The sequence below is a fragment of the Macaca nemestrina genome, chromosome 1 (genome assembly GCF_043159975.1).
Source record: "Macaca nemestrina isolate mMacNem1 chromosome 1, mMacNem.hap1, whole genome shotgun sequence".
Taxonomy (NCBI): Eukaryota; Metazoa; Chordata; class Mammalia; order Primates; family Cercopithecidae; genus Macaca; species Macaca nemestrina.
In genome coordinates this window covers 163,091,920-163,103,025 of record NC_092125.1, presented here as the reverse complement: position 1 = coordinate 163,103,025, position 11,106 = coordinate 163,091,920, and the positions used below count along the sequence as shown (strand labels likewise).

Sequence of the window (11,106 nt, the reverse complement as noted above, 5' to 3'; positions counted from 1 at the left end):
TTATCATCATTAGATCAATAAACTGTTTCCGTAAAGGACAAGATAATAGAATTTTAGACTCTGCAGGCCTCATAAACTTTACCTCATTTTCCTCCTCCACCTTTATGTCCTCCTCCTTTTCCTTCTTCTTCTGAATGCTTTAAAAGTGTGAATATTAGCTGGGCATGGTGACTCACGCCTATAATCCCAGCACTTTGGGAGGCTGAAGCAGGCAGAACACCTGAGGTCAGGAGTTCAAGACCAGCCTGGCCAACATGGTGAAACCTCGTCTCTATTTAAAAAAAAAATTGTGTAGTCCGGAAGCTGGCAGTCTCCTCAGTTGTCAGACTAGTGCTAGCGACACGGGAGTGGCTAACACATCCTCTTGCCGTTCCCAGTGTTTGGGACTTGCCTGTGATGGTGGGAAAAGAAAATGGCCTTGCTGTGCTACAACTGGGGCTGCGGTCAGTGCTTCGATCCTGAGACCAATTCCGATGATGCTTGCACGTACCACCCAGGTGTCCCAGTCTTTCACGATGCATTAAAGGGTTGGTCTTGCTGTAAGAGAAGAACAATGGATTTTTCTGATTTTTAAGCATTGTAGGCTATACATAAGGTAGACATAATAGTGAGAAGCCACCTGAGCCAGTCAAACCTGAAGTCAAGACTACTGAGAAGAAGGAACTATCTGAATTGAAACCCAAATTTCAGAACACATCATTCAAGCTCCTAAGTTAGTAGAAGCAATAAAAACGCCAAGCCCAGATGAACCAATGACAAATTTGGAATTAAAAATATCTGCCTTTCTAAAACAAGCACTTGACAAACTGTCATCAGGGAATGACGAAGATAAGAAAGAAGAAGACAATGATGAAATTAAGGTTGGGACCTCATGTAAGAATGGAGGGTGTTCAAAGACATATTGGTGTCTAGAAAGTCTAGAAGAAGTCTGTGCATATCATTCTGGAGTACCTATTTTCCATGAGGAGATGAAATACCTAAGCTGTTGTAGAAGAAAATCTTCTGACTTTAATACATTCTTAGCCCAAGAGGGCTGTACAACAGGGAAACACATGTGGACTAAAAAGGATGCTGGGACAAAAGTTGTTCCATGTACACATAACTGGCATCAGACTGGAGGTGAAGTTACCATTTCAGTATATGCTAAAGATTCACTTCCAGAAGTTAGTCGAGTAGAAGCCCATAGCACATTGTTAAATGTGCACATTGTATTTGAAGGAGAGAAGGAATTTGATCAAAATGTGAAAATATGGGGTGTGACTGATGTAAAGTGAAGTTATGTAACTACAACTGCAACAAAGATTGAGATCACTATGAGAAAAGCTGGACCGATGCAGTGGGCAAGCCTTGAACTGTCTGCAGTGAAAAAGCAGGAAAAGCAAAAAGAGGACCCAGTAGATTGAGTGGGAGGTGGGAGGAAGGCTATTACGTATTTCAGAATTCTTAATACTGTGTGAAGTGGTGACCTGCTGCTGAAATCTTTTGTTTTGCTGTGGTGTTACTGAATCTGGCATTTCAGGATTAACGTTAGGTTCTTAAAAGCCAAAGTCAGTTTGTCTTTTTGTGCCTCTCATCTTTCTTTTGTGTTTTGTAAGACTGATTGTTCATTTCTCCTTACTGGTAAGAACCATAGTTGTGTCCTGTACTTGAAGAGGCTGGAACATAGCCCATAACCATAATTGCAGTATTTCTTTATATTTCTCTGTTAAGAATATAAATATTAAGGAACATGTTTTTACATCTTTCTATTATTCCATAATTAGTAAAGCAAGATGAAATGTCAAATTTTAATCAAGTTTTTATGGATTTGTATTCTTATAGTACTCGAAAATATTTAAGGAAGAGATGAAGTTCTGCTGTTTTTCTACGTGGGATGATTACTTTTTTAAGGAGAATTAATCCTGAGGTAGTGTAGTAACTAAAGGGGAATATATGAATTGTTTAACAAATTAGAATTTGTTTACACCTACTTGAATTTTTAAATTACATCAAAACTTACATTACTTGCCAAGCAGTGTGATGTAAGAGTACAGGAAACATAAATAAGAATACAGAGGTATCAATTTGGTTAAAATTCACCATTTTATAAGACTAAGCGATAATCTTAAAAATCTCTTTCCTGAATATTTAAATGTTTGTATGGTATTATGACTAAATTGTTACTGATTTAGAGACTAAACCCTCTTAAAACCGTTAATTAGTTAAATACAAAAAAATTATATGTATCTTGCTTCCCTGATGGAAAACTGTATAAAATTGTAGACTTAAAAGGTTTGTGGAAATACATTAGGATATCAGAAAACTAAATATATGGACCTGCTTTGTGACTATCTACTACATGTCAAATAAAATATTTTTCAAAATAATTCTTTTGAAAAAAAGTGTAGAAACCATTCTTAGCTCCCAGATTGTACAGGAACAGGTTACAGGCCAGATCTGGCCTATGGGTCATAGTCTGTCAATCCATCTAACCCACAAGTCAGTGAAGTAGCTAATATAACATCCAATTCACTGACAACGGGGATCTCAGAAGGATCAGCTTGCCTGAGGTTTCACAGAGAGCCTGAGGTTACACAAATGTATTATCTTGGATTTTAAAATGTTCCCATAAGGTTCCAAACCATTTACTCTTTCCATTGTTCTAATTCCTATCCAGACTTTCTCTTTCATGCCGATGGCTTTATTTTATTTTCACGGAGTGATCCTAGGAAACAATACAACTTGTTGACTGATTACTATTAGAGAGAGAATGTCTCACCATCGATTTCAGTAGAACTGAAATCATTGTATTTGACTGATATTTTCCATGATTTTCTTAATTAATTGAACAGCTATTTATTGAAAATCTATCATGTCTTAGCACTGTGGTAGGATTTGGAGCTATGACTGTGTATAAGACAGACTTGTTCCCTCTGCTAATAGAGATTACTATCCTGCAGGGAAAATAGAGTTTAAGCCAATAATGGAACAATGAAAGACATTACAGTTGTGATAAATGCTGCAAAGAAGAAGTCAGGTTGCTGTGCCTTACTAGTAATATTGCTATCTAATCAGTCAACTTATACAGTAAGAGGAGGGTGGATGGGGAATGCAGTCCATGAACTTGAGAAGAGGGGTTGGATTCAGGGAGAAAAAGTTTTAGCATTTGATTTACCGAATTACCTTACCACTATCTATTCCATCCAGAAGCACTCAGCTGTTTTAATTAGATGCCCAGTGTTGAAAAGGGTAATTTAATATGATGATTGGACATTTTGCTCAGTGATTCTCTGACATTGGTGTAAGAGTTTATTAAAGGGCATGGCTTATTAAATATGCTAATTTCCATACCTCTTCCCAGAGATTCTGATTAAGGATAGGGCCCAGGATAGAATATGCTTCTGAAGTAGACAGTCCTTGATCTACACTTTTGATAAATAACTCCTCAAAATAGAAGGCAAAGATATAATACTGGTCTTTGTTCCTTAGTCCCTCAAGTAGGAATGCAATAGCTATGTCTTAGGACCATATTATTATTATTTTTAAATTTTTGAGACAGGGTCTTGCTCTGTTGCCCAGGCTGGAGTGCAGTGGCATGATCACAGCTCACTGCAACCTTGATCTCCTACCTCAAGTGATCCTCCCACCTCAGCCTTCTGGGTAGCTGGGACTACAGGTGTATGCCACTATGCCTGGCAACTTTGTTTACTTTTCATAGAGATGGGGTCTCACTATATTGCCCAGGCTGGTTTTGAACTCCTGGGCTTAAGTAATCCTCCTGCCTTGGCCTCTCAAAGTGCTGGGATTACAGGTGTGAGCCACCAGATCTGGCAGGACCATATTCTTAAGGGAGCCAGGTCCATGTCAGACATTGACCAGACCAGGATCTTTGTCTTCATAGTCTTTTTTTGGGGGGCGCGGGAGATGGAGTCTTGCTCTGTCGCCCAAGCTGGAGTGCATCTCGGCTCACTGCAACCTCTGCCTCCTGGGTTCAAGTGATTCTCTTGCCTCAGCCTCCCGAGTAGCTGGAACTACAGGTGTGTGCCACCACTCCTGGCTAATTTTTTGTATTTTCAGTACAGATGGAGTTTCACTGTGTTAGCCAGGATGGTCTCTATCTCCTGACCTTGTGATCCGTCTGCCCCGTCCTCCCAAAGTGGTGGGATTACAGGCGTGAGCCACTGCGCCCGGCTGGTCTTCATAGTCTTATTTGCCTTGTGCTGTTATACACCATACTCCTCCCCCCTATTCTGATCTTTTGAGGTATGCTTGGGTTTTCATGTATTATCTTATCTTGATTTATGTTGCTTTTTTACTTTCCAGTTTTGACTTTTGTTGAATGCTAGCTTCACTAGAAATGTTACCAAAGCAATGATAAGACAAAGCTGAATTTATTCTTACCATGGTAAGAGGAGCACTGTATTGATGGTGTCTTGGTATCACTTGGCCCACAAAGGAAATGGGCCAAAGTCAGGTTATAGTTATGAGTGATTTAAAGTCTAGGTTAAGACTGGGCTTTTAAGATGGGGACTTGCTTAGAATTCGGTAAGGACGTGGTAAAACAGTTTAACACTGGTAGATTTTGAGATGAGGGGTTTAGAGAGCCTGGAGATGTAAACTCTTGTTTATGCTTTTTATTGAAGAGTTGCTGTGTCTTTCATGAAATTCCTGGAATTAACAAAAAAGTTATTTTCAACTTCTGACTTTCTGAGCAAGAGTTTCCTGGAAGAGTAGAGTTATATCGATGACAACAGTGGAACAATGAAGTCATGTAAATAAATGTAGACAGTAAGTTGTGTGAGTGAACGTGATTTTGGCTCTCACTTTTTTGAATAAAAATGATCTGAGTCATCCATATTTTCCATTAATTTCTTTATTGGTTTGATTTTACTGGTATAATTTAAAGCATATTTTCCCCCAGCAAAGTCTCGGGTTTGTACTATTTCTTAGATTGTTTCATGGTTGAGAATGTTCATTGCCCTTTCCCTCTCTCTCTTTCCTTCCTTCCTTCCTTCCTCTCTTTCTTTCTCTCTTTCTTCTTTCTTTGTCTTTCTCTCTTTCTTTCTTTCTTCCTTTCTTCCTTTCTTTCTTTTTTTCTTTCTTTCCTTCCTTCCTTCTTTCTTTTTCTTTCTTCTTTCTGTCTCCTTCTTTCCTCTGTTTCTTTCTCTCTTTCTTTCTTTCTTTCTTTCTCTCTCTCTTTCTTTCTCTCTCTCTCTCCCTTCCTTCCTTCCTCTCTCTCTTTTCTTTCTCTCTTTCCTTCCTTCCCTCCCTCCCTCCCTCCCTCCCTCCCTCCCTCCCTCCCTCCCTCCCTCCTTCCTTCCTTCCTTCCTTCCTTCCTTCCTTCCTTCCTTCCTTCCTTCCTTCCTTCCTTCCTTCCTTCCTCTCTCTCTCTTTCTTTTCTTGCTTTCTTGCTTTTTTTCTTTGAGATGGAGTCTCACTCTGTAGCTCAGGCTGGTGTGCAGTAGCAGGATCTCAGCTCACTGCAACCTCTGTCTCCTGGGTCCCGGTTCAAGCAATTCTCCTGCCTCAGCCTCCCGAGTAGCTGGGATTACAGACACGTGCCACCAAGCACAGCTAATTTTTGTATTTTTAATAGAGACGGGTTTCACCATTTTGGCCAGGATGGTCTCGATCTCTTGACCTCATGATCCGCCTGCCTCGGCCTCCCAAAGTGCGGGATTACAGTCATGAGACACTGCCTGGCCATTGGTTGCTTTTTCTTAATGAGAAAAACATTTTGGTGGAATATGATGTTTTTAGGGGACAATGAAGTCATGTAAATAAATGTAGACAGTAAGTTGTGTGAGTGAAGATGATTTTGGCTTTCACTTTTTTGAATAAAAATGATTTGAATCATACATATTTTCCAGTAATTTGTTTATTGGTTTAATTTTACTGGCATAAATGAAAGCATATTTGTCCCCCAGCAAAATCTTGAGTTTGTTAAATTTCTTGGATTCTTTCATGCTTGAGAATGTTCACTGCTTTTTTTTGAAGTGGAAAAAATTCGGGTGGAATATGATGTTTTTAGAGGACACTTTCCTTCCCTCACAAACAACAACAAATTACTCCCAAAATTTTTTATGCACACTTAGATATAGGGGAGAGAAATAATTTTTATAATGAGATTATATCCACTACTTCTTAAATTAAAAGTTTTAAATTTATGCTCACATAATTTTAAAGAAAGAAAAAGAAATAGGTAAAACCAAAGTAATTGCTAAATTTAAACGAGTAGTTCTCCACTAAAAGAGATACGATTTTGTAAAAGATCCTTCCAGGGTTAACAATAAAAGATTATGAAAAAAAAGATTTTGGAGTTATTTTTTTTTGTGATGTGTGTCATTTAGAAGCATTATATATTATTTAGCTATTAAGAAAACGGAAATATTTGTACTATTACATTTACCCCCTCTCCCTTTTTTCTCTGGCTAGTCTTTTTTAGGTGAGTTACTGCTTTCACGTTTTTAAGCAAATGACATTTCTATTCTGTTCTGGAACCATAAGTAGTCATTAGTTGTTTCTCCAGTTTTTCTAAGAATATTTTTATTTTGATTGGTCTCTTGATTAGGTTTCAATGTCAAGTAGGTTTTTTTCTGTCCAGAAAAATTCACAGATACTGTGTTCCTGAGGTCTTGCACATGTGAAGATATCTGTTACTTTTATATTTTAAGAACAACTTAAGAGCATATGAACTTGGGTTACATTCTCTCTAGACCTTGTAGACACTGAATTTCTTTCTTTCAGACACTTGCTCCATTGCCTTCTAGACTTGAATACCATGTAGATGTCTGAGGTCGGCTTGATATTGTTTTTTCTTTGTAGTGGTTTATTTTCTCCCCTTGGGTTACTGAAGTATTATTTCTTCGTCCTTGAAATTTAATAATTTAATTAGGCTATATTAGTCATCCTATGTTCATTTTCGTTTCATGCACTTAATCAGTAGTGTCTGGAAGCTTTTGCTACTTTCCTCATCCCCACTCCATCAGAGTCATCAAAAAGAAAAAATACATAGGAAACTCTTCTTAATTTACAAAGCATATTAATATATATTGGAATGATGGATATGTAAAATGTGGCCAGCATTCCGTAATTGAGTCATTCATTTAATCCCTTTTGTGCATTTGCCAGATTCTATTCTAGGCGAACTAGGAAGATAAAGTCCCTCTTCTCAAGAAGCATCTAAATTTATTGCACTGTCCACTGTTCATCACACACATTTTCCATATCATGGCTTTTTGGTAGGTGTAGTGTTCATCTGTTTTATTCTGGGCGGGGAGGGGTATTATCTTTGCACATATTGGAGACAATTCCTTGCTGTGTCCTCCCTCTAAGGGAGGAGGCAGGATGCAGATTCCCGGACACCCTTGCAGCTACCATGGAGGCATGTGACATAGGCTTCGCTACTTATATGTATGAGAGTGAGAATTTGATGTGGAAGGGAGAGAGGAGGAGGAGGTTTTACTTGACATTTCTGTTATTTTTCTGGCAGTATTAGTGTTTGGCTCTCTTTGGTGACCAAAGCAGAAACAGCAGCAATTTTTCATTAGTTCCAAGAGTGACTTTCTGTGCTACTTGTTGGATTAGCAGCAGTAGTGGGGATTTAATTGATAAAATTTGCCAATTTTGTTGTGTTGTTTTGGACATTCTTCCCGGAAGTTTAACCTCATTCTGGTTTTCCAGGCCTTCCAAAATTCAGTCTTTTAATAAAACAATTTTCTGCATAATTGGGGGATTCAGTTAAAAACATGGATTAATACAGGATGCTTATGCAGTGTATTATTCTTGTGTCTAATATTTTTTTCTCAGAATTTTGAATATGATCTATTCCAAATTTGGGCATATATATTTATTTATATTTATTTTAGATTTGTGGGGTATATGTGTAGGTTTGTTCCATAGATATATTATGTGATGGTGAGGTTTGGGCTTCAATTGAAACTGTCACCCAAATAGTGAATATATGACCAATAATAGTTTTTCAATCCATTTTCCCTCCTTACTTCCCTCTTTGGTGTTCCCAGTGTCTATTGTTCTCATCTTTATGTCCATATATACTTAATGTTTATCTTTCACTTATGAGTGAGAACATGCAGTATTTGGTGTTCTGTTCCTGTGTTAATTTGCTTAAGAAAATGGCCTCCAACTGCATCTGTATTGCTACAAAGGACATGATTTTCTTCTTTATGGCTGCATAGTATCCCATGAGAGTTACATACACTGTCTCAATCCAATCCACCATTGACAGATACCTAGGTTGATTCTATGTCTTTGCTATTGTGAATAGTGCTGCAATAAACACGAGAGTGCAGGTGTCTTTTTGGCAGAATGATTTATTTTCTTTTGGATATATACTCAGTAATGGTATTGCTAGGTTGAATGGTACTTCTATTTTTGGTTCTTTGAGAAATCTCCAAACTGCTTCCCACAGGGTCTGAACTAATTTACATTCCCACCTGCAGTGTCTAAGTGTTCCCTTTTCTCCATAGCCTCACCAGCATTTGTTATTTTTTGACTTTTAATAATAGCCATTCTGTGTCTAATATTTTTATTGGATTAGTCTGTCTTGTTTTACCCTCTTCTATCTAATCATTCTTGTTTTCTTCAATGCTCTATTTTCATCTGGTAAAATTTTATTTCATATTAAAATTTATATTTTTTCTCTAATATATTGCTTGCATTTCTTCTATTGAGTCTCAGATTTCTTCCATAAGGTTTTTCAACACTTCTTAAAACACTTAACGTTTTGACCAAGTAAATAAACACTCAAGAAATAAAAAATTCTTTGAGAAAATAAATGTTGAGAAACCCATAAAATTTTATAAACATCTTTGTGCCTAGTAATAGGTTTAGAATTGATGGTATATGTATTATTATACATTGCAGAAAGCCTACACTACATTTTTAAAAGATTAAGAAATAAACATTTATAAACCCTTATAATTCTTGTAAGCTACTTTCTATCTGTAACCTGTGATTGTCTACAGGTGTAAAACAGCTTAATATGGTTATTATACAGATACTTATATTTTGTAATTGAATTGTCGATGAATAGTACTCAGTAGTGTACAATCTGAAAGAAATGTTATTACTTTCTTATCCCTGCCTTTAGGACATGAAATTGACAATCCTTTCTCCTCCCCTTGAGGACATTTTAGGTTGGGTTCGTAACTTTTCTAGTTACTTTGACCTAAAAGGAAATATTCATCTTCAGATATTAAAGGTCTTAATCAGATCTAAACCAAAATTTTAATCTCTCATACAATTCCAAGTATTCCTCTTATTTTGGTTATCTATTGCTACAAATCAAACCACCTCAAAACTTAGTGGTTCAAAGGAACACAGTCGAATATTTTTCATGACTCTGTAAAACGTTTCAAGAAGGTAGAGTAGGGGTGATTTATTTCAGCTTCATGATGTCTGGGGCCTTAGCTGGGATGCCTACAGTGACTAGGGGCTGGAATATTCAGGATGGCTTCTTCACTCACATCTCTGGCACCTGGTGCTCCTTCTTCATCTGACCTTTGCTCCATGCTGCATCCCATCCCTCCATGGCCACTCCATATGGCCTCTCTCTCTAACAGGATTAGTAAGTTGACTTTCTTACATGCCATCTTAGGGTCCAAAAAGCAGGAAAGCAGAAGAAGCTAGACCTTCTCAATGGCTAGGCTAGGAAGTCTTAGAACATTATTTGTGTTGATTTTTTTTCCTCAAGTAATTTCTTTTCAGTTTTAGGCAATAAATAGAAAAATAATAATATAGCAAGTTTTCAGAAAGTTTTTGCTTATTTTCCATTGTTGATGTCAGATTCTAAAGTTTTGGAAACACTTATGGATGTAAGTATCGATTTTTTTCGAAAACAAAAGCCATTTAAAATCATTGTAGAAGGTACTTTAAGAAGAGTACAATATGTTAGTTAAGAGCATAATTTCTAGAATTTTGCTGCCAATTTCAATTCTAGCTCTACCTCTTACTGGTCATATAACCTGGATCAAGTTATTTAGGCTCTTAGTGCCTCAGGCTCCTCAAATGTACAGTGGAGACATTAATAGTTTCTCCCTTCACAGAGTTGTTGTGAAGGTTAAATAAAATCATACGTGTAAAGCCATTAAAATATCTAGCCCTACTCAATGCTCAATCAATGTTAATTATTATTATCTAAAACTATCAGTCCTACAGAATGCAGCCAAGGAGGAAAATGAAAACAGAAACAAAAATGGTGGAAATATGATCATTTTGTTACACATGAATATTCAATAAATGTGTATAGATTATTGCTATTAAAAGATAATTCAGTTGGCAAATATTACAAAATTCAGCTATATGATATATCGAAGAGCCAAATATGAAATTAAACCACAAAGAAAGATAACAAATAAAAGAATAACTAAAATATATACCAAGAAAATTATAACCAAATGAGAACTGGCAAAGTGAAACAAGACAAAGCAGAAAATATGGCAAAAAACATTGGTAGACATAAAGGCCACTACATAATAATAAAAATAATTTTTGATATAAAAATTATAAATTTCTATGTACCCAATATTGTCTGAACATAAATAAAACTGACCCGGCACGGTGGCTCACGCCTGTAATCCCAGCACTTTGAGAGGCTGAGGTGAGTGAATCACTTGAGGTCAGGAGTTCAAGACCAGCCTGGTCAACATGGTGAAACCTAATCTCTACTAAAAATACAAAAATTAGCCGAGTGTGGTGGCGGGTGCCTTTAATTCTAGCTACTCGGGAGGCTGAGGCAGGAGAATTGCTTGAACCCGGGAGGCAGAAGTTGAAGTGAGCTGAGCTCATGCCACTGCACTCCAGCCTGGACAATAGAGCAAGACTCAGTCTCCAAAAAAAAAAGTATAAATATAAATATATGTATATATTTTATGTAAATATATGTATTTATATTTTTTATATAAAATATGTATTTATATATTTTATATAAATATATACATTTATATAAATATAAATATATGTATTTAAAAATGTATATAAATATAAATACATGTATTTACATATCTATGTATATATATCTATATAAATATATATATTTACATATCTATATAAATATAAATATGTATTTACATATCTATATAAATATAAATATGTATTTACATATCT

The 11,106-nt window shown here is 36.4% G+C and overlaps 1 pseudogene; it reads left to right on the top strand.

Annotated features, from left to right (window-relative positions):
• The first annotated feature begins 408 nt into the window (after positions 1-408).
• On the top strand, positions 409-1,403 carry LOC105498383 (cysteine and histidine-rich domain-containing protein 1-like; annotated as a pseudogene).
• The last annotated feature ends 9,703 nt before the right edge of the window (positions 1,404-11,106 follow it).